General features: G+C 33.6%; 1 pseudogene; it reads right to left on the reverse strand.

Moving 5' to 3' along the window:
* Positions 1-3,761: 3,761 nt before the first annotated feature.
* The window catches only part of LOC120114656, a 40,935-nt pseudogene continuing 19,521 nt past the window's right edge, over positions 3,762-25,175 (reverse strand).

Consider the following 25,175-nt stretch of genomic DNA (forward strand, 5'->3'; position numbering starts at 1 on the left):
CATCATCATCATCGGAGTTGAATTGCGGTGATTCTGGGTGAATAAATAGTCCAGTCTTAGCACCATCCGCACCTGGCTCACGAAGTAGTTCTTATGGTAGAGATGATGGTTCCTCCATGCTCTCCACATTTAGGTCGAAGAACCTACTACTTGCACGCCTTTCCCTTGAACTAGAAGGCATCAACATTGAGATCGAAAACGCTCGCAGTCGAATGCCTCCCCTTGGAGCTTGAAGCCATCATGTCAAATGGAAACTGCACAGATTGTTGTGTCGAGGGCATCTCCATATTAAAGTCAAAGAAATTGGCAGATGAATGCCTTCCCCTTGAACTGGACGCGATGTTTCCTTAGGGATTGTTCATGGACCCACCTCGGTACAGATCGTAAGAAGTTGCTGATGAATGTATCCCAATTGAAGTTGATAGAACGACAACATGATGCAGATTTCCCATTATGACATTAAAATCATTACACATTACTGTAGTCGGGCTGTCAACTTGATCAACTTGTTCAGCCAGTCCATAGTGGAAGCTTAATGACAGACACCAAACAGCACACACTTCAACAAACTTTGCATACATCTCCGTATCGACGTCTGAATAATTACTTTGAGAATCAATCATCATTTCAACATCATCATTGTTCGATAGTTCGAACGCAATATAAGTTAATGGCAACAATGATGTTGGAAATCTGTACTGAAGCGACAACATTCTTCTAGTACTTCCAACATGAACCTTCCTTGAAATCTTCGTTATCAACTCCTCAAGAGTTATGTTTCCCTTGAATGATATTTTAACATAATGATTTGATATGAAAACAACGCCGGTTTCATCTTCCCGAATTTCTTCATCATAATAAACAATAGCTGAAATTCGCGTCATTCTTAGAGTTTGAAAGTGAGACAATATTATATCTGCAAAAAAAACCTGAAACAAGCCTAATTAAATAAATAATATATGAATTAAAACATAACACATTAAAATAATTTAAATAATAATAAAATTTTAAATATATGAATTAATATATCACACATAAACGTAAATAATTTAAATAATATAATTTTATATTATTTTCGTATCGGCAAAAATATTTCGACGTATGCTCCCGCTTTCCAATTTTACAACCACAAAAATTAATTGAAAACAATTAGTACAATTTTTTTTTTCAAATAATCAAATATAATTATAAAAAATATTATAAAAAAATTACCTTATAATGAAAAATCGAACGAACTTCTGAGTCAAATATAAGAGGATTATCGGGTGTTTTCTACTGGTTGAGAGTATTATTGTATTAATTTTTCGATTGAGAGGGAGTTGTAAGAGAGTTTATGGGGAAATGTGTATTTATAGTTGAGAGAGGAGATGCTTTAAACCCGAAAAGTGCGGGTGCAATTATGCAAGGCGCGACCCATGCACCGTGCCATTCTGATGCGTCTAATAATTGCAGGAAGGCGCGACCCATGCACCGCGATATATCCCTACGTGGCAGAAGGTGCGGCCTATGCACCGCGTCTTACCCAGCGTGTCGCCATGTCAGCATAAGGAGCGGTGCATGGGCCGCACCTTACACCACTTGGTGTCAGGTCAGCGTAAGGCGCGGTGCATGGGCCGCGACTTCCTACAAAAGATGTTAGATCAGTAAATAAAGATGAAAAAGTATCTTACAGATAAATAAAGATTTGCAGGTGTTTTTTCAGAAAAATCTCCGTAGTTGTAGTGGTGATTGGAAAAGAAGGTTTAAAATTGGCAAAAAAAGAAGAAGAAAGTGTTTCAAAATGCAATCATAATCTGGTGGATAAATAAACAAAGGTTTAAAATAAAGTGTGTATGTGTGGGTGATGTTTATTTTTGGTGGATCCATCTACCTGCCTCCACATTGTATTGATGCTAGTTGCTCATTATTTTACTGTTTTCAAGATGTAGCAAGTCAGAGTTTAGGACAGGGAAAGGCAGCCACTAACGTAGGGAGGTGGGGTGGCCTGTAGCCTGCAGGTGTAGGGTTAACCTGCTGTAAATGGTTCAACGATATTCAGGTTTTTGAAGCCATACACCATGGAAAAACCAACTATTATCTTATATTCCTATTTCCTACCAATAAGGATGGTAGAAAAACTTCCTCTTACTACTATCACTCCAACAAAATATCTTGGAACGGATCATTCTGATTTAGATATTTAAATTTATAAAAAGAAATTTTAAATGTTATGATGAATACTTGATTCTGTATAAATCATATTTGAATGCACTAAAAGTTGGATGGCTAAATTTGTTTTGTAATTTGAAGTTGAATTCAAATATTAGATCAAAACATTATGGGATGCAAGTTTTGTCTGAATTATACTGCAGATTCTTATGAACTACTAGCATTTTATAGGAAACACTACCTTAAAACTCGAAAGGTTCAAATCTGGGTTTGAGTCCACCTGTTGGTGATTTGTAATTGTTTTGAGTCCTCCAGTAGTCAATTCTCTTTGTCAACCTCCGCAACAATAAACTTCTAGTTAGGAGTCTTCTCAAAAGAAAAATAAATCATTACAAACTTGAAGTTTTCTTGTCCATGAAGACATTATCATGCATTCAGAAAACAATGATTACACTTGAAAATCAATTATTGTTCTCTGATTCGTCAAATCTATTGGGGTCGCTGCCCTTATCTAAGTCTTTTGGGATTGGAGTGTTATAATTAACAGCTCCAAGATTGAAAACAATAAGACATATATATAATATATCCATTGCCGGATAAGTTTCTAATAATTAACAATGCAGTTTATAAAATTAAATGAAAGCAATCAAAAACCAAAACAAGTTTGAATATATACTTGTTGGTTCACTCTTGCTTTTCTCTGCTTTTATATATATATATATATATTATTGGAATCCCAGTGCAAGTTGCCTATGCCCATTGGCATCTGTTTCGCTGTCTGTAACAGAGCAGAGAAATACAGATTTGGGCTTGCTGCCTTGAATCAGTTTACATTCTCCACATTTCTGCTAAAGATGCTGGAAATAGTTTTGTCTGTTTCTGGGTTTTCTGTTTTTGGGCTAATTAATAAGCAACGCTGGAGTCTTGAAAGTGTGAGCCCAAGAAACAGGATGACAAGCATCTCCCTCTCTCATCCATGGATGACCCCAGCCTTTCGGGTCTGCAATAAAGCTCATTAAACCTGAATATTAATTCTGTCAAAACCATTTTCCCCAAACATTTCATATGCTTTGCTGGAAGATAAGATAATAATGGAAAAATGGTCAGTCTCTCTGTCAATGAGGGCACAATTTAGAGCAAAAATTATATGCTTCTCCTGTTTACCGAAAAGAGTATTTAAATATAATCGTTTGATAAACACCTTAGAACTATAGATATGGCACATCCAAAGGACAACCACATACAGAAATTGAAGCGAGTAAATAAAAAACACTAATACTAACAGATATGGATTCCATATACAGTCATTGGTTATAATGTTACTTTGACGTGAAACTAAGAAACGATTTCAGTTCTTCAAACTATTTATTAAGAGGCTACCTCAATCAACTTTAATACCAATAATTCGCAGGCTTAATGATCACTCTTCCCTTTGGAGGAAAAGAATCTGCTAAAGCCTCGTAAATGTTTCTCCGAGCAAAAATTATATGCTTCTCCTGTTTACCGAAAAGAGTATTTAAATATAATCGTTTGATAAACACCTTAGAACTATAGATATGGCACATCCAAAGGACAACCACATACAGAAATTGAAGCGAGTAAATAAAAAACACTAATACTAACAGATATGGATTCCATATACAGTCATTGGTTATAATGTTACTTTGACGTGAAACTAAGAAACGATTTCAGTTCTTCAAACTATTTATTAAGAGGCTACCTCAATCAACTTTAATACCAATAATTCGCAGGCTTAATGATCACTCTTCCCTTTGGAGGAAAAGAATCTGCTAAAGCCTCGTAAATGTTTCTCCGGAATTGGGTTAGAAGACGAAGATGAAGAGCTCGACATTGTAGACCTGGGTTTTGAATTGATGGGTGATCTCAAAGGGGTTGCTTCAGTATCGGATGGGTTGCATGGTATGTTAAATGACTCCATGGGGGACTCTGCACCAGTTCCGCTTCCAGTCCCCCCAAGCAGCAGCAACACTCTCTCTCTTTGTCTGATATAAATCCTGCAAGTAGATGCTGCTGGTTCCGGGATCATAGTTGCGGCTCCTCTCATTTGTATGGTGATCCCATTATATCCGTCTGAGGATGGAAAACTTTCAGCTGTTTGCCGCGAAGGAATATGGTTTCTTGACGTTCAGCTAGTTTCTCTGCTAGTTCTTTCTCCTGTGGAAGAAAATATAACTTGAAAAGTGGAAGAATGACTTGTACTAAAGCAGCAAATCAAGTTTCAATAACAGCATAACTATGAAACATAATAGAAATGAAAGAAGCTTTATCTGATATTTTCAAATTCGTGTGAATTAAGCTCTAGCAAATCTTTCCATAGCTACATCCCCCCCAAGGAAAATACCTCACAGGGACAGTGTAAAGTATGCATAGTCATGCAAAAGAATTTGGCATTTTAAGCAGTAATATTAGATTTCTTAGTGGGTCTCAAAAGACCGGTTCTGAGAAACACATGATGAAATGTAGCCTCACCTGCTTGCTCTTGAGGTCATTATCTGCTGATAAAGAACATACAGAACATTTGTCATTCCTAAAGGTGATGGAAAACCGTTATGTTAGTCACAAAATAAACTGGAACATAGAGTACGCAACAATATTTGGTAGTAACTCTATATTGTACCTTTGCAATTGCTCTTCTAGCTTCTTACATCTGGCAAAAGCATCATGATGGCTTCTCTTTTCATCTCGAAGCTAGCTTTTACCTGGAGAAGGTTAACCTCGGTCTCTAACTCATTTGCACGTGTTTCTAGTGCTCTATAAGACTCTGTCATGCACTTGAGTAGTGTCTCAGCCAAGCTGTTTGACCTTTGAGCACAAACCAATTTGAGATTTAGCTTCTGCTAGAAGCTGCTCGGTTTCATGTAACTGGGACTTCAATTCCCTGAACTCTTCTGAAGAGTATTCACTTGTTTGTTTTTGTTGATATTCTGAGACCGTGTTTCCATCATCAGGAACCTCAGTATTGGAAGTTGGATTTAAAAAGTGGGCACTGCCATTTTGATAGCTTCTGCCTAATGAGTCGTTTTGTGTTACCTTATTCTCTGGAAAAGCAACCTTATCTATGCAATCAGGACTACTGATTTCCACTTCATTACCCTTGTAGCCAAGCACATTGAATCTTAGTTCACTGGCTTTGGCTAAAACAGCAGAAAGATCAAAAACAAAATCATCCAAATTCACATTGCTGCAAAAGACTTTATCGTAAGTGACCAAGAACTCATCAATTCTGTAGCTTAATCCCTTGCCGTCAGAGGATATGTCATCAACTGCCCTTGCTTCCTTTTCCAAGGACCGTACAAATTCATGAATATGAGAAAGTGCATTAACTAATTCTTGACGCACAGTTTCAGAAGTCACCCTATCACCTGGGGACATGGGATTTTTTCTCTTTGGTTAAGCTACCACCTCCAGAATAGGCCTGTCCATTGCATGTGCCAACATAGGCATGCACTTCTTCAGATACACCATTGATCGAATGCGGGTTCAGGATTTCGCTTGCATCCTGCCCAACATGTTTGATGTCCTCCAGAATTTTATGCATACCAACATCTCTAGACGTTGATTGAAGCACCGTCAAGAGCCTTGCTCGAAGCTTTGTGACAGACAAATTGACTGAATCTGATATGTGATTTGCTGGTGCTGATAGATCATGCTGCTTTTCAGAATGGAGTTCCTTGCAAGAAATCTCTCCTGAAGCATCGCTCTTAACAGTTTCAGAAGTTGTCTTACCATTTTCACTTGGATCATGTGAAGATCAGGCCAACTTCTTCATCTCAAGAAAATCGTGCATAATGTCCAGATGCATCGCATTCACAGTTTTGTTCGACTTTTCAGTAACATTTTCTTTCTTAAATTGAGAGAGTCCAGATATCAAAGCCATAGCCAATGTCTCAGAACAACTTCTGTCATCGTCATTTCCATCTTCAGACAAAGAAGTCATACTCGGTGGATTGCTAGCAGTTTGGCTCAAGTAAACTTCTGTAGGGATCTGGAAAAATGCTTTTGAGGGACTTCTTTGTTGATTGCTGATGGCAAGTTGTGCTTCTAAAGTTTGAAGCTTGCTAGATGTCTTGGCGCACAGATTCCTAGAAGCCAGTAGTTCACTGTTACGTATTGCCAAAGCTTCCTTCAGCATCTTTGTTTCTTCCTCCATTGCCAATAAACGATCCGCCAAAAACTCATACTCTATGGGATTTTTGTGCATTGTCAATGGAAAAATCTATCACAGTGGACAGGTGTGCAGTACAAGCCCGGGAAGGAGACCTCTTGAATCGAGTATCCCTGTAATCCTGTCCAAAACTCTCAACCTCTAGCTTCATTTGGGCAAGTGCAGAAGGGACTGGCAACTTTTTCCGCACAAGACCACGCAGTCTTTGGCACTCTGCTTCTAGCTTTGCTATCTTTTTTACACCCTCCATATGCTGCTTGTTAGCTGCTTCTGCAGATCTCATGCTCATATTCTTCTTCATTTCGAATTTCTAGCTCTTTGGAAAGCACATGAATCGCATAATTGAGCGAATCTATTTCCCTTTTGCACGATTCAATGTTACCCTTCAAACGTTCAATCTCAGCCTCAGCTCGTGATTTTTCTTCACTAATCTTGATCACCATGTTAGAACGTTCTTGCAAAGACAGTGAAATTGCATCATTGTCAGCTTCAGACTTGAGGAGCTCTTGGTCTAAATGAGCTAATTTAGCTTCAAGCTCAAACTTAATCTTCTCGCACTGCTTGTTTTTGCTAATTACCACATCTTGCAACTTCTGTTCGTGTTCTTCATTCAGAATCCGGATTTGCCACATGCACTCTTTAAGAGCATCATCCAAATGTGACGCCTTATCTTCAGCAGTGAGCTTCGAAAGGGTAACAGATTCCAGACTGTTTTTCAATGCCAAGGCCTCTGCTTCAGCCTTTTCCCAACCTAAAACAAAACCAGCACCACAGGTTGAGAAAGAAATTCGGATTAATCGGAGTTACCGTAGCACTACATTAGAATATTAGACTAGAACGTTCGAGCATATACTAACCCGAGACAGCTTCTTCTGCAACTCTGGTGTGCTGTTTCACCAGGTCTTCCTTGACAGTAATCTCTGAATTGGCAGCAGAAAGCTTTTCTCTCAAATCATTTACTCATTCTCCAACGCCTGAACTTGTTCCTCGTATGTTATAACTTGATTCTCCAAGCCAGTAAGACGCGAATGTGATTCGACTGAATTTTGAACATACTTTTAGCTTTTTTTAAGGTATTCTGTTAAAAATACCACAAATTTGATATCGGATAAAATAACTCAACAGTTAAATATAAGCAGATCCAAATCAACTGCGTATATAACCTGATCGCCTTGAGATGGAGCTGGAGATAAAGTAGTTGCAGCGGCGGCGGCTTTATCAGATGATTTTTTTTCATCCAAGGCCAATTACACACCGAGGGAAGACGATCTATAATCAGTTGAAGAAAAATATAGAAAGAAAACCGAGACATTTACATGTTAAGACAATGTTAAGGGGTTATAGAAATAAAGTAGAGGCATCGCAGCCTTTCTCCGACCTAAGACCCCATAGCGGATGACTAAAGGCTACATATTGCAGCCACTCAGGCTAGGAATACTACTCTTAGATGGGTTTCCGGATCGAAATACCATAAACAAATTCAATTTCCTTAAAGCCACATTCAAATACCATAAACAGAAACGTCTGGTGACAGCTAATTGCCTCACGTATTCAGTCTGGACAACACGCGGCAAAATAATTCCAAGTGTATTTAATTGAAAATCACCATGAAGTAATTATCTATTCGCATTTAATTTATTTTGCTGGTTTAGGTAGTCATTCTTGTGAGGTGGAATTCGCTTTGATAAAATCAGATAATAGCACAGCTTTCAAAAATCAAAAGCATCTTCATGCATTCTAAACTTTCTCAGCCGCCAAACAGCACAAACGTCAGGGGAAAAAACAAAAAAAATCTTGCAACTTCGAAAATTTTCAAATCAGGTCGAACTAAACAGAATGAAAAAAAGGGGGTACGAATTCGCAGTGGTTTGGAACTTAAAGAAAACAGCAAAGACAACAAAGAGAAAGTGATAGAATAAACGAATCGAGTCACATCAATACCTTTTAAACAAATCTAAAGCCAATGCTCTGGGATGAAAGCTTGAAACAAGTAAGATCGTCAGTGTTTCCAGTGTTGTAATTGAATCAGATGAGAAAACATATTCAAGCCAATCATGTTCATCAATGGCCACATTTCATCAAATGCAAAAGATTGAATCAAAGAGAGAGATTTTAGAACCGAGACGTGGTTTCATATTGATTAAACGAGAAAGAATAATAAAAGAAAAGGAATTTACTTAATGCATTTGGATTTAAAGGACTGAAGCTGGGGAAAAGAGTGATAAAAGTCTGGAACTGGACTTATAAATGAACTTAAATAAAAACTGAAGAGAAACAGAATATAAAAGGCTTGAAATGGAAGAAATCCGAAAACAGGAAACTTCACCGACAAAAAAGATAAAAAAATCAATCTCAGAGGAAACATTTACTCTGTATGAAGTCGACAACTGTCTTCCAATGAGAAACAAACTTAGTGCAGAAGTTAAAACAAAAAAGAAACAGAGTCAAATTTCCACTCACTCGATTCTGCAGGAACCACCAACATTCCCAGTTAAACAAAAGAAACCAATCAAAGGAATAAAAAATAAGAAGCACCGCTTCATCTCGCGTTATTACATAAACAAGATTTAGCTTGAGAAATTCAGCTTCCTGCAGGCCAGGGAAATTGAATACGCAAAAAGAGTTGTCTCGCTCGCGGTTTAAAGATTTAAGATCCAAATTTATGCATTTTTTCTTTATTTTCAATGTTAATGTTAACGTTATGAGAAAGAGAAAGAGAAAGAAATGGTGGCAAATGGGAATGGCGATGGAAGAGGAGGAAGACGGTGGAAGTGGTGGTGGTTGAAACCGGTTTTTATCTGTTTTGTAGAGTATTGTAGATAATTTGGGACCAAAACTGAAATCGATTGGACGAAATTACCCATTATGAAATCAAGCAAAGACAAGAGAGCCTGTACTCTTTGGGTAGAAGCAACGGCTTAGCTGGAAACGATGGTTGGAAAGTTATTTGTTTGTGTTTTTATGTTTTGTATGTGTCACGACTCTCGCTCTCTCCGGACCACCGTCACTCCAGCTCATTAGGTTTCATAAAGACTCGTCTGCTACCCTGCTCCGTCGCACCATTCCTCGCCATGTATCATCACATCTCCCACCACTAACGTTTCAGTTTCTACGCTTTTGGAACATATAATTTAATGTTGGTGTCTTTGATATGCTCTTAAACCAACTATACACATTTTTGAATAAGTAGGGTGAAGTGCACAAACGAGGGAACGTGCAAGGAAAGACAACTAATATAAGAGGAAACGTACAAGGAAAGACAACTAATATAAAAACAAAGCGGCGTAATCAGAAATTTGAAAAGAAATTTAACACAAAATAGGTATAGTACTACTGAAAATGTTGAATTATATGTAATATATTAAGTTATAACTATTTTAAAATGATTTAAAATGACGTAACCATATAACTTATGTTGTCGGTAAGTATTGATACTTCAAAATAAATATTGATATTTTCGAAATTTATAATATTTCAGATCGCAACATACTTTCCAAGTAATAATATACTTTCTCAATGAACCATAACGTTATTGAACGCAATCAAATTTCTTATAGATATTCATAACATATGTAGCTTTTAACTTATTTTTGTTATCATTTGAATGACTAAGGCCACATCAGCTTAAAATCTAGTAACATTTTAAGAGCAACCTAAAATGTTAACTATATTGATTACATTTATCGTTTATAACTTATCTCCTTACTGTTTACAAGGGTAACGTTTTCAATTTCAACCAACATTGTTATCTAAATCGACTACTTTTCTGGTCCAAAATTATAACATTTTGTGTTCTAAACTGTTTATATCAATACCTTTCCCTCAAAGATCGATATTTTCGATTTTTAAAAAATAGAGAAAAATGACAAGGATGCAAAAGTATCTAACGTTTTTAAAAATATCGATACGTAGAGAAAAGTATAAAGTAATTATAGATAACATAATTGGTTTAAGGAAAGACATATTATTTGAATTAGAAAAAAATGTTTCTTATCTGAAATTCATTTTCCATATGAGCAATAGATATCGATACTGTAGAGAAAGGGTGTGAACGAAGCTAATATCGCAATTTGAAGAACAAAGATGTATGTTCGTGAAAACCTAGTTTGTAGTTTTTTTCAATTAACGATTTTGGGTTTACGAAGTAAGGTTTAGTTTTTAGGGAAAAGCTGTAATATCATGGATCGATTATTGTTATAGGTTGAATGAATGAAAAATAATTGGTTGTCAAACATTATAAATTATGGTTAGTAAAACAAGTAGAATGTAACATTATAGGTTGAATGAAGAAGATTGTGGTATAGATAACATTATAGGTTGAATGAAGAAGATTGTGTTATAGATAACATTATAGGTTGTAACTAAAATTGTAATGAAATGGAGAAATTATTCCTTTGTATATAATCGATTACTATAATAATAAGTTATCGAAAAAAATTGTAATACTATAATCGGTTATCATAAGCAGTTACATAAATATATTAGATAAACTATAATAAACGTATATTGTTATAATAAATCAAAAGGAAGAAAAAGATGACATCACTAGGGCAAAAATTGTGAGATAAAAATGAATGATATGTCAATTACAGTTTGAGAAGATAACTTTGAAGATTAAGAGATTATTGAGACAAAAGAAACGTGGAAGAAACCAATGCCAGCATATATGCACTTTTAGTAAGTAACCATGTATTTGTACAATACTTGTTTGAATGGTTATTGACTGGCTTAAGGGTCGCATTTGCCCATGTCGTAGACCCAATTTATCACTTTCACCCTTATCGTGTTTTCACATTAATTTAGCCCTCAAAGTTGCTCAATTACATCATTATATATCATACCTCTGACTTAAAACCCTAAATTATAAACCTAAAGTTATAGTTTATAGTTTAGAGGTTATGGGGATTTGATTTAGGGTTTAAGGTTTATGATTTAAGGTTTAAGTTAGGGTAGGGTATAGAATGATGCAATTGAGCGACTTCGCGGGCTAAATTGATGCGAAAACACGATAGGGGCGAAAGTGATAAATTGGGTATACTATAGGGGAAAAAGTTACCTTTTTGCCTTATTGATTAAAAGTATTTAAGAAGTTTATATTGATGAAAAATTTGAAATGTTTACAGTTTGAGTGAATGTGAACGGTTGAAAGGACATGGCAATAAAAAAGACTTGTTTGGTATGTAAATTGACTTGAGAAAGTTAATATAAATGATGACAATTATAGTGTAGCATCCCAAATCCCAAGTTAGTAGTTTCGGGTAAACCTAAGTGGACTTTAGAGTAAGTCAAGAGACTAATTAAATGTTTGGGTTAGTTGGGGCTTCCCATGAATTAGACTTAAGCTTAATTGACTTAAAAATGGCATTTTTAAGTTATGACCAAAGATGGAATGACCAAAATGGTAGTTTACCCCTAATGTTCTCTAAAGGCTGATTACATTTATCGGAGCTTATGTCATGTAAGGAGAAATTATCTCATTTCCTTATTCTTCCTCCAGTTTCAAAATCCTTCAATCTCATTCTTTAAGTTTAGCAAATATAAGAACTTGTTGACCTTCAATCACATTTCAGAATTTCTAAGGTAAGAAACAAAATCTTTACATCCCAAACTTTCATTCAAGCCGTCTATTTTAAGATTTGGCCATAAAAAATCTTAGGTGAGGGTTTAAAGTGGGTTTTGGATTTTAGGGTTCCTCAGTGCTCCCAATCTATTTTTAGAGGTTTGGAATTATGTTTCTAATCTTCTTAAGCCGTTAGACGAGTTAGTAACTCATTCTTTTCTTTTTTATAATTAGTGAAAGAGTTTGGAGAAGGTTCCAAAACCAAGGGTTCCTTATTCTTTTAGAGGTTTTGGATTTTAGGGTTTCTCATTCTTTTCTTTGTTATAATTAGTTGATTCTTGGTTGATTTGGGAGATATTTCAACAACTTAACACTAAGGTAACACATTTTCTAACCTTCCTATACCATATGTGGATAACTAAGTGCACTTTTTTAGCTTGCATTAGTTTATGAAGGTCATGGACATATTTGTGGGTTCTAATTTAAGGTGTTTTAAAGCATGCAAAATGACTCCACATGACCTCTATCCACTTATATAATACTTAAACATAACTTGATGACCTTAAGGGGATGGATGGGTAGTGTTAGGTTGCATTTTTATACCCAAAGCAGGATATTTCTAGGCTTGGGTATCGATACTAGATGAATAGTACCGATACTGCCCTTCGTGTAGTTAAAATTTGTAAGGTATCTTGGCCGATATTATTGATATTGTTCATAGGGCATCGATAATGCTCATAGGGTGTCGATACTCAAGGGGCAGTATCGATACCATTCTTAGATTTTGGATTCCAGTAGCCAATTTTGATATCGATACTCAAGGGGGTATCAATACCATGGTAAGTGTATCCATACCCTAAGCAAGGGTATCGATACTCAGCAAATTTTTAAACATTAAAACTAAATTTGGTATCGATAATAAAGGTATCATCGATATCCTAGTAGGCCAATATCGATATTTCAATTAGGGGTTATCAATATTGCTAGAACTCATTGGATTCTAGTAGCCTATTTTGGTATCAATACTTTAGGTTAGTACCGATACTCATGCATCGATATCGATACTAAGAGGCTAAGTATCGATACTCTCATCTTGATTTGGGTAAGGAACCCATCTTATTTCAAGTATTCTGGTTAGGGGATCAAAGGTCTTCAAAACTCTATAAATAAGACTACAAGTGAGAATAAGGTAAGGATTATAATTACAACTAGAAACAATATAAATTAGGAAGACATAAAATTTGAATTTGTTTGACGCTCGAGAAACGATCAGAACACCCGAGGTACTCTAGTAGTAAGATGATCATTTGTATGTTAAAATGTCCATACATGTCTTAGTAAGTGGATAAGGCACTTTAATGCTGACCCAGTATAGATGCCCCAAGTACTCGTAAGAAGTAGGATGGTCGGGTGGATATTTTCGATGTAAAATTTTTTAATCCCACCCTAGGTAGACTAGAGGGATATGTGTCTCTGATATGTAGTGAAACCCTCCGAAAATACAATGATGCCTACCTTTGTACATATGTTTAGCTTAGAATCCTCGTATGCTAACATTTATGTTTGCTAGCATGAATCATGTAGTAGATTCATGTAGTATAGTTTGGTTATTAGCGTGGCACTTAGCTCGTGAGCTTAGTGTTTGGAATCTATTTTAGTGCACATGTTCTTAGGAGGAGCGTTTGGGGAGCTTATCGTACAAGCCGCACTATTGACCGATACAAGCATCAAAGTACGTCTTGAGTCTTTATTAGAAGGCATGTACTATATATGGACCTTCTTGTATTCTTGTTGTAACTGTACTTTGAAATACTATTTTAAAATAGTTTGTATGTATTTTGGGGGCTCCCATATTTGTAAACTCAAACACTAAACTTTACTTTATGATTATGATGAATGACTTATAATCTACGTTTTTAGTTATTTTAAAAAGAAAATTTTAGGTTAGCCACTCTGGTGGTCCTGTGTAATGTTTTAGTTCATCGATCTCCGGGCTGTATCGAATTATGACGTTACATATAGAGAATTTGTAACACCCTAATCCAGTTCGACCAGAAGATTATTGGATCATAATGTCACACGGGACCACCGAAGTGGCTAACCCAAAATTTTTTCTCCAAAACATTGTAACCATTATATAAAATGTCATCCATAGGAATGTAAATAAAACATAATAAATATGTTTAACAAGTACGAAAGTTCTCTCAAAACATCAAAAAATAATACACTGAGTTTAAAACAAAATAAAGTTATGATTGCATACAAAAAGTCTACAATAGTACATGCCCTCTAATAATAATTAAGACGTACTTTGAGGTCTTTACTGAGTTAGAATTGCTGGCGATGATAATGCTCCTACGCTGATCCCCTAAGGACCTGAACACGGAAACACATTATGAACGCTGAGTTTACGACCTTAGTGCCTCACTAATACCTGTATTATACTACATGCATTCACTAAATGCTCATGCTAGTGACACATGTATAAAGACATGGAATTGATGATCTAACATGTTGATGTAGACATCATGGTGTGGATAAGGGTTCTGCATCTCAGATCTCACACACCCCTCTAGCATTTCTAAAATACCCTTGGGATATTTGGCTGAGATCCAGAGCTGCATCGGAAACGTACACCTGGTCAGCTTATGCTATCGAATCTTGGGGTATCTGAGCCTAACTGGCGACTGAAGTGCCTTGGCACTGATTGGGATATCCAACTATATGATTGTATTTGCTAAAGTAACTCGAGTGTCTTAATTGCGTCCCTAACATCAAACAAGGCTATTTTTATGTCATTATAACTATTATTTTTTCTAATTGTTATGAGTTTATTACTGTTCACACTTGTAGTTTTATTTTATGGTATTCTGGTGTTATTGGGTCCCTCAATTCTAACCCTTAAAACCCTTTGGTTTATACCCAAAATTTTTCGCAGGTACCAATACTAAGCTCCTCAGTATTGATACTACTGACTTGTTAAAGGCTGATAACAAAGGGTTGGTAGCGATACTCTTTCTTGAGTATTGATACTTTCCTGAGTACCGATATGAAATTTAGCTTCGATGTTTGATAACAAAGGGCTGGTAGCGATACTCTTTCTTTGTCCAACTGGTGATACATCCCTAAGAAAGGACTATAAGAAGTTGTTGTGTTCGGAAGGATTAAAAGGGTAATTAAATTGGGCAAAATTTATCATTAAAAATTTGATAGATTGAATAATTAAATTTTAGAAACCCGGAAGCCACACATACCGAAAAGGTTGCATTGCAATATTAGAGGTAAATGAGTATTAAATATGTCTTTGGTTATAATACGTTTTTAAATAAAATGTGTCGAATGAAAAAATGGGTTGCCATGTATTCTTGCACGGGAAAAGAAAGATGTGGTTCGAATTATGAAAAAGTTGAAAGTGAAAAGACCCAAAAAGAAATAAAAGGTAATAAAAGTAAGATTATGTTATTAAGCATTAAACAAAATCATTTAATATTATTCTCTTCAATATCATGATTGGTCCTTGAGTATCGATACCTACCCTTGGTATCGATGGGGGTTTATTTGGTTCGGTTCGGGTTGGTTTAGATTGGTGGTTTTTGACTGTTCAATATTTTTCAAACTCAACCTCTAAAAAAAGTAAATTTAAGAATTAAATCGAGTGCAAATATATAAATTTAAATTTATAAAAAATATATTATTTTAAATATATTATTTTTAAATTTATCTTATAATAAATTTAAAATGAATATGTTTTGGATACTTATTTTCTTTTATTTTTTAATTCGATTCAAACAGTTTATATATGGAAAAATCAAAACTGAATTGAATTGGATATTTATTTTTTAAATCGAACTAAAATTGAACCGGAAATTGATAAGCATAATTGAATCACACTGAATTGTCCAATTCAAATCATTTTTTTTATTTTCTCGATCTCATTGCTCAACCCTAGGTACCAATACTAAAACATCTGTTAGAGTTTGAGAAGAAATAGTAGTATCAATACCCTTAGTTAGAGTATCGATACTTTTGAACTGCGGTATCGATAATATCTTGAGTATTGACAACAAATTTTACTTCGATGTTATGAAAAATGACTTAGTATCGATAACCCTACTAAGACTATCGATACTCTACCCTCAATATCGATACTCCCATGAGTACTAATATCAATATTGGCTATTGAAATTTGCAAGTGAGCTCAATATCTATACTCCTCATACGAGTATCAATATACAACCAACAACATCGATACTCGATGAATAAGTATCAGTATTATTTTTCCAGTACCAATACTCAAATCATAAATACTCTGTTTGGACACAAAAATGACTTCTCATTTCTCACATAATCCACACTGAGGTCCCCAATTTTTATTTTAGTCTTATGTATGTTAAGAGGGGTCCTAATAGGTCCATAAATATGCTAAAAATACCAATTGCTGAAATATACCATTAACATGCTTTTATGCTTCATAACTCATTCAAGCAAACAAAGCACACCTAGAGATCTATAGGTGGTAGAGATGAGCTACAAATATGTTACTTGGATCCTAAGCTGCTGAAAACACCCAATGTTCAACTAAGAGTCAACTTTTCATTTCCTTTTTTAGAGCTTTTTCCAACTTCTCTCACTAGGTAAGAATAAAAAACAAGAGTTACTGACCTGGTTGGAAGCTTAGAAAAGGATTTAAAATATTTCTTGAGGTCTAATTCTCTAAAAAAAATGAGCTGATTACACTTGAGTTTCTAAACCCCCACTAAGGGCTACAATGGCTAAAACTTGATTTTGTGGTCTGAAATGGAAGCTTTAAAGATGATGGTTTCGATTATTACTTTTGCAAGACCAAAATAGAGATGAAGGCAAAAAAAGTTTCTACCTTTGCTAAAACAACTAGGGAGAGGAGATGAAGTTTGAATAAAGATAAAATGACAAAGGAGAGGAGTGAGAAAGAGAGAAGTCAACATGTGACTTCACTCATAATTAAAGAATTCAGTCTTTCTAACATAAAATGGGTAAATTGTTTTCATATTCCTTCAAGCTTTGATCAAAATTTGAAAATACTCTTTTTATCATTATAAGGCCCAAACCAAGCCCAACTAATGTTCATTTGGTCCAAGTCTCCCTACAAGACTAATGGGCTTATCTAAACTTTCTTGGGTTAACTCGAAACTACTAACCCGAGATTCGAGCCGTTACATTATCGAACCTTATAATACATATATCGATATTTTTACTATTGATCATCTTTATCATTTTTTTCAATTTATAAAAGTATCGATCATCATCTCATAAGTGTCGATATTTTAAATTTTGATCTTTTATCAACTTTTACAATATTTAAAAGTATCGATTATTACCGCATAAGTATTGATATTTTAACTTTTTATTTTATTTTAAACTTTTTCAATTTTTAAAAGTATCAATCATCATATATTAAGTATCGATATTTAAAAGTTTGAACTGCTTTCTTAAATTTTTTTGTCTCGATTCACTCTGAATAAATATAAATACTTCTTCATTGATAACATTATTGGATGCAACCATATTTATTATAGATATTCATAACATTTTTTGTTCAAAGCTAAAGTAATAGTTTAGGAGCAACTCATTTTATTAATAAAAATATTAATGTTCCAGGTCACGATCTAATTTCTTAGTGAACCATGACATTCTTAGGCGTAACGAGATTTCTTATAGATATTAATAATATTTTTTATCTTTTAACTTATTTTGTTCAAAACTAAAGTAATATTTTAGGTGCAACCCAATTTATCAATAAAAATATTAATGTTCCAGTTCGCAACCTAATTTCTTAGTAAACCATGACATTCTTAGGCGTAATCAGATTTCTTATAGATATTAATAATATTTTTATCTTTTAACTTATTTTGTTCAAAACTAAATTAATATTTTAGGTTCAACCCATTTTATCAATAAAAATATTAATGTTCCAGATTGCAACCTAATTTCTTAGTGATCTATGACATTCTTGGGCACAACCGCATCCATATTCATTATAGATATTTATAACATTTTTATCTTTTAACTTATTTTTTCAAAGCTAAAGTAATATTTTAGACACAACACATTTTATTATTATAAATATTAATGTTTTAGATTGCAACCTAATTATTAGTGAACTATGACATTCTTGGGCGCAACTGTATTCATCATAGATATTCATAACAATTTCTGCTTTTAATTTTTTTTATCATGTGAACATCTAAGGCTCCACAGCTTAAACTCTGGTAGTATTTTAGGCGCAATCCATTTTATTAATAAACATATTAACATTTCAGATCACAACCTATTTTCTTAGTGAACCTTGAAATTTTGGGTGCAACTGTATTTATTATAGATGTTCATAATATTTTTTTACTTTTTAACTTATTTTGTTATCATGGGAAAATCTAAAACTCCATCAACTTAAACTATGATAGCATTTTAGGCGCAACCCATTTTATTAATAAAAATATTAACATTTCATATCATAACCTACTTCCTAAGTAAACCATGACATTCTTAGGCACAACCGCATTTACTATAGTTATATATAATATTTTCAACTATTAACTTATTTTGTTATCGTGTGAATGTCTAAGTCCCCATCAACTTAAACTTTGGTAATATTTTAGGTGCAACCTAAAATGTTAATAAAATTCATGACATTTATCGTCTATAGCTCATTTTCTTACCTTTCATAACATTTTAGGTTAACCTATTATGTTAATAATATTCATGAAATTTATCGTTTATAACTCATTTACCTACCCTTCATAACATTTTAGATTAACTTGTTATGTTACTTCGATTGATAACTTTTCCAGTTCCGAATTATAACATTTTGTGTTTTGCTTTTAACCTGCTACATTTTTTACATGTCACAATGTTTATTAGCCTTATTTTAGGTGGCTGAGAGCATAACTCCACCAAAATGATTCTCTTACTGTAGGGCATTCTTTTATTGAGTCCTTAACTATTAGAAGTTATAAAATGATCCGTCGATTATAAGGCGTTGCTTTGTCGAGTCACATGATCATTAAATATTATAAAATGGTCACTCGCCTATTCATATGTAATAAATTCGTCTTTTTCTGTCAAAAAATTGGCAATCGTCTGAGGTGGACATTAGCTTATTGATTGTGATATGATAAAAATATGATTCTAGAACTATTTGAATTGTATTTTGTGAATTGACTCTCTATTTATATTATGTCATTGAGTCAGTGCTTGAAACATTATGCCGTCGAGCTAGTGATTGAAAGTAACGAAAATGTTAGTAGACATCATTAAAATATGATTTTGTCATATTCAGTTAGCAAATTAACGTTAAACTTAACATCAATTTTTAAAGTAAAATGATGAGTTTAGAACATATGAATAATCAAGTGATCATTCAGTTGAAAAATTAACCAAGAATTTTTTAAGACTCAACAAAGTAACAATCTATAGTTGGAGATCATTTTATAACATTTAATAATCGAGGGATTCAACAAAATAGTCGAGGATCATTTATATACTTTACATTAAAAACCATTAAATATTAAACATATTTCACACTATTTTATACGTGAAAAAAATAATTTTTAAAGATTAACATTTAACATATCAATATATTAAGATTTTGTGATAAGATAGTTTTAAAAATCTGTAACACATTAAAATACGATGATAATAATAAATTGTGAGAATTTATGATGTTAGGTGAATTATTGTTAGTTTTGGAGATGTAGGTTTTGATTAAATGCTACTCTCTAGGTTCTTGGTTTTTGGGTAGGGATGCTTTGCCTAATAATTTTGGACCCAAGAAATAAAAAGCCTCACTAATCTTGACAACTAACAATGGTTTACTTATCTTTCAAAATATCTTTACTTGTATTTCATAGGGGAGAATAATTCTCTGATATAATTGAATAAAGCCCATAAAACTGAGTTAACCGATTTAAGTGGATAATTCAGTTTATTCAATCAGATGCTGAATTAAGTTAGAATTTTTTTGGTCGTATTTTTTAATAAAATTCTATAACTGAATTGAAGTAATTAGTTTATTTATATTATAAATAATTTTAAAAATATATTAATTAATTAATATAACTAATCAAGTCTATCATTGTACTTTTCTATCAATGATATTAAAATTTGAATACCCTATTTTGTTAGAATCAACTTTACTATTAAACAAAGACATGGGTGGCATTCAAAATCACTCACCAAAACAATTAATAACGGAAGAAAATCAAGGTAAAAACAAAAGTTGAGTTTTCTCTTGTTTGTCATTATTTAATTTTGGGACGATAATGAACGATAAGGCAGTTGCATAATTGTAAAACAAAGGTACGTAAAGGAAGTGAGAAACGGACGCGAGTGATGGAAGGATAAAACTGATAAAAATAGAAGAGTCGTGGACCTGGTTGCTCTGCTATAAAACCCTCTACTCATTTATATAACAACTGGGAACCACGACGTGACAGGGGCCTTTTCTCTTTTTTTTTCTTCTTTCAATTTATTGTAGTTGTTTCAAATAAGTTCAAATCTTTATTCATGCGAAAATTTCATGCCAACTTCTTGTTCCAAGGCGAGATTGAATTTAAAATAACTTTAAACAAAAGTAATTTTTTATTTCTTTATGGAAAATGGTAATACGTCAGTCTTCACACTCGGAATTATCACATATATTATCTAATCCTTTTGTCTTTACGAAGTCTCATTTTCGAGCGAGCATTCTATTAAGTCAATTCGAGTTAAAACATTTTGAGTTATTCGAGTTTACAAGTCGTATTTTACAACTCGAATTTAACTTGAACTTTTTTCAAGTCGAGTTTAAGATGAGACGTGTTATTCAAGTTTCTATGCTAATTTTATTATAATTATTTATAGTATTATGGTAAGTATTGGTTCCAATTTTTTGACTTTCTCTAACCATATAAGATATATATGTTTAATATTCTTTTCACATTATAATGTTATTTAATAAATCAAATACAATCTAGAAATATAAAAATAAAAGAATTGATGAGAGTATAAAATAATTAAGGAACTGATGAGAAGAAATAATTTGCAAACAATTGCAATCATAAGATCAAATTGAGTAAAATACAATATTAAAGGTCTAAAGAGAATATATTTTTAGTAAAAAATAAGAATTGAAGTTACATAGGTATTCTACAATAGTATATGAGCGTGTGGTTCAAAGTTAGTAAAAGTTGGCTTAAACTAAATGATGAATTGAAAAAAATAAAGAAATTATGAAAAAAATGAGGGATTAAATTGAAAATTATTATCGAAAAGAGGAATTGAAAGTACATATGTATTCTACAATGTCTGAGGAGCAGTTAGTTCAAATTTGATTAAAAATAAACTTAAACTGAAGGAGAAATTGAATGAATAATGTTAAAATACATAGTTAAATTTTTTATTTTTCAAGTAACTCGAAATTTCCAAATTTTAACTCGATTCGAACTTGAAAACCGAATTGATAATTCAAGTTAACTCAAATAACTCGAAATTAAAAAAAAATCGATTTTTCGAGAAAAATCAAGTTTTACTCCCCTAATCTCATTATTGGGACAATTAACACGCAAGTGGTTTCATTGCATGTAAAAACACAATAAATAAGTAATGTATTTCAGATAATAATAACGCTTCTAATAAATGAGACCTTCTTGATTGGGGCACTAGCACTAGGGTAAAATGTTACTAGGGTTATGATTAAGAATGATGTGAAACGAAACGAAGCATGATTTTCAAACCTATGGCTAATAATTTTCTTGGCATGCATCATAAGTAAACTGTGTTTTTTTTTCCATGGCGGTTTTATTACACGTTTGTCATAAAATTATGCTCTAAGTAATATGGATTCACGGGTTAAGACATCATTTTCATTTCCAAAATCAAAAAGAAAATGAAAAGAATAAAAAGTGATGAAGCATGAATTTAATATAGCAGAAAAAAAGTTATTATTAATTAAATACCTCGCTGCTATTAGCAATGTAGCTGAACATGATTAATAATTTAATTATACCAGAAATATGAAAGAAAGAATATATGAAGAAATAATGGAAAGTAGAGAATAATATGTATATTCTTGGCAAGAGATCAGTAAGAGTAATAGATTGTGGGCACCTTAACCAAAAGAGGAAGGGTATGATTCTGGGTCGTTTTCTACTATTGAGCTTTACTCCTCCTTTCCTTCTATGTATGTCTTATTGTCTTGTACATTCGAAGAGGACCCAATAAAAAGATTTAATGAAGTTAGAGGATTGAATTGTAGATTAAGAGAACTCGAAAGACCAATTAGCAAATAATGACTCACTTGGTGATGAGATTCGCCGGTGGGGGTGTCTTAACCCATGTCCGAGCAAAGACCCTAAGGGTGTGTTTGGTTGGGAGAATGTGAGATTCCCATGGGAATGGAATCCACATTCCCCCGTTTGGTTGGCCGGGAATGTCATTCCCGATAATCTTACATTACCAATAGTGGATTTTTTTGGGTATATTACCGGGAATGTCATTACCTCCATTTCCTTAGGTATTGTTGGATTACCAGCGTTTTAGACTAAAATACCCTTAAAAATTTTTTCTTTCAAAAATATCCTTAATCTGTCATTGAATAATAAAAATTCTACGAATGTTCAATTACAAATTTATCCTTAAACTATTTTAGATTTACAAAAAAAAAGTTTATAAATAAAATTTTATATGAAGTTCATGGGTTAAAATAAAATTTTACCCTTTCATTAAACATTTTTATATTTTCAATTTTGTAAAAAAAAATTATATAAATTTTATGAATTTAAATTTTTTAAAGAAAATATATAAATATTTTTCAATTTGTTAAAAAAATAAATATATAATAAGGGCAATTTGGTCAAATATACATTTCAATAATCTTTTATTCCTTTAACCAAATACGGTAATCTTACATTCCTGCTAAACCAACCAAACACAAAATACAACATTAACAGTAATCTTATTCCCTGGTAATCTTTTATTCCCATTGGTAATCTTACATTCCGTGAACCAAACGCACCCTAAGGGTTTAAGAAAATAATCATGATGTTATTGATACATCATACATTAATGTTATAATAATGAGAAAATCGCCTCAGTGACCAAAAATGCCTTATAATATACGATTTTAACCAACTTTTTTTGGATTTGCCAAAATGACCAACAAAATCGCAACGCGAAATAAAAATCGCAACGCGATCCCCAGAATCGCAAATCAGTTTCCAAAATCGCAACGCGATTCTTGAAAATCGCAATGCGATAGTACAAATTCGCATTGCGATTTTCCAGAATCGCAACGCGAATATGAAAATCGCAACGCGAACACATAAATCGCAACGCGTATCCGTAAATCGCAACGTGTATCCGTAAATCGTAACGCGTATCCGTAAATCGCAATGCGTATCCGTATATCGCAACGCGTATCCGTAAATCGCAACGATAATCCGTAAATCGCAACGAGAATCTGTAAATCGCAACGATAATCCGTAAATCGCAACGAGAATCTGTAAATCACAACACTGAAATTTTGGGTATATAACTACGCAACAGCAGCAAATCATAAACTAAATCCCTAAATCGCAACTCATTCCATCTCCATCTATCACTCTCTCCGGCGACATCCGTTCCTATATCCAACGACATCCTTCCCAATCCGGCAATAGGTTTTAGTTTCGCAGCTCGTCTGTTTAGTAAATTAATTTACAACCATGAAATCATCTAATGTTGATCATGTTTGGATAGATTTGTGTTTTGGAGGGTCATGGGATAATGTTCATGGTGTTTTACAATATATGCCTTTACCCATGAATCTTCAACTAAAATTGTCTTTACAAAAGTTAACTTATGAAACTCTAATGCTACGTGTTTCAAATAAATTGAATTTAGAGCCCCTAAGTGGATTTAGGCTATCTTATCAGAGAAATGGTAAAGTTTATTTGTTAACCGACAATGAAGATGTTGAACGATTCATTGCTTACATTAGTGTTTCACAAGATGATGTTACATTGTATGTTGTTGAACCTAGAAGTAGTATTGTTGGGTCAGTAGCGGGTAGTAATCAACTAAGTTTTTCTCAAAACCCACAACCTTTCTCTAATCCAAATCCCAATCAACTTTCAGCACCAAATTCCGGTTTTCGTATTGACCAGTTAGACGATGATGAGCCAACAGAAAAAATTGTGAGTACTAGTCAGTATTCGAAATTTGGTCTTGGTCAATATCCGGACTTTGATATTGGTCAATACACGGATTTTGATGATGTTTCAGAAGAAGAAACAGACCCTGCGTGTAATGATTTTGATATTGGTCAATACCCGAATTTTGATGATGAAACAGCCGTTGCCGAAGAATGTATTGTTGATGATAATGAGGAGGAAGTTACGACTGTGAATGAACATGTTGAACATCCATTCTGTAATTCATATAATCCTGAAGAAGAAAAAGAAGAAGAAAAAGTCCCCGAAGAAAAGAAAATGCCACGGGCGTATAACTGGAATATGCCAGAATTACTTCAGATACCGGAAGAAGAGTTGGTAAAGAAAGCAGTTGATTGTTACACAAAAGTTATTCGTATCAAGAAAGATGATTGTTTTGATACAAAGGAAGACTTGAAGATAGCTTTGTATACGAAATGTGTGGAAGATGGCTATCAACTAAAAGTTAACAAATCAAGCAAAGATCGTTTCGAAACAAGGTGTATGATTGACAAAAACTGTACGTGGCGTATGATTGCAAAGAGAATAAAAGATTGCGAAATGTTTCAAGTTAGGACTTTTATTGATAAACATACATGTTCAAGAACCCAAGTTTTTCCTCACCATAGACAGGCAAACAAAAAGGTGTTGGGTGGTTTTCTGGCTGAGTTAATGTTTTTGAATGGCAGGGTATATCGGGGACATGAAATTATGACTGACATGAATGCTCGGTTCAAGATTAGTATATCATATTCTCAAGCTTGGAGAGCCAAATGTTATGCCTTGGAATTGTTGAGGGGGTCGCCAGAAGCATCGTTTGCCCAACTGCCGGCTTATTGTCACAATTTAAAGCTGAAAAATCCTGGATCGGTAACTCATATCAAAATAGATAGAGATGGACGCTTTGAGTTGCTGTTTATCGCCATTGGTGCTACGGTTAGTAAATCAATATAATTTTGTTGACTCATTTTTGTTAGTTACATGCATTTCACATTTAAATGATTATATTTCTTGTGTATATTATTTTGTAGATTCGTTCGTTTATTACTTGCATGCGCCCAGTTATTATAGTTGACGG

Source organism: Hibiscus syriacus, unplaced genomic scaffold (assembly GCF_006381635.1).
Source record: "Hibiscus syriacus cultivar Baekdansim isolate YM2019G1 unplaced genomic scaffold, ASM638163v2 tig00110239_pilon, whole genome shotgun sequence".
NCBI lineage: Eukaryota > Viridiplantae > Streptophyta > Magnoliopsida > Malvales > Malvaceae > Hibiscus > Hibiscus syriacus.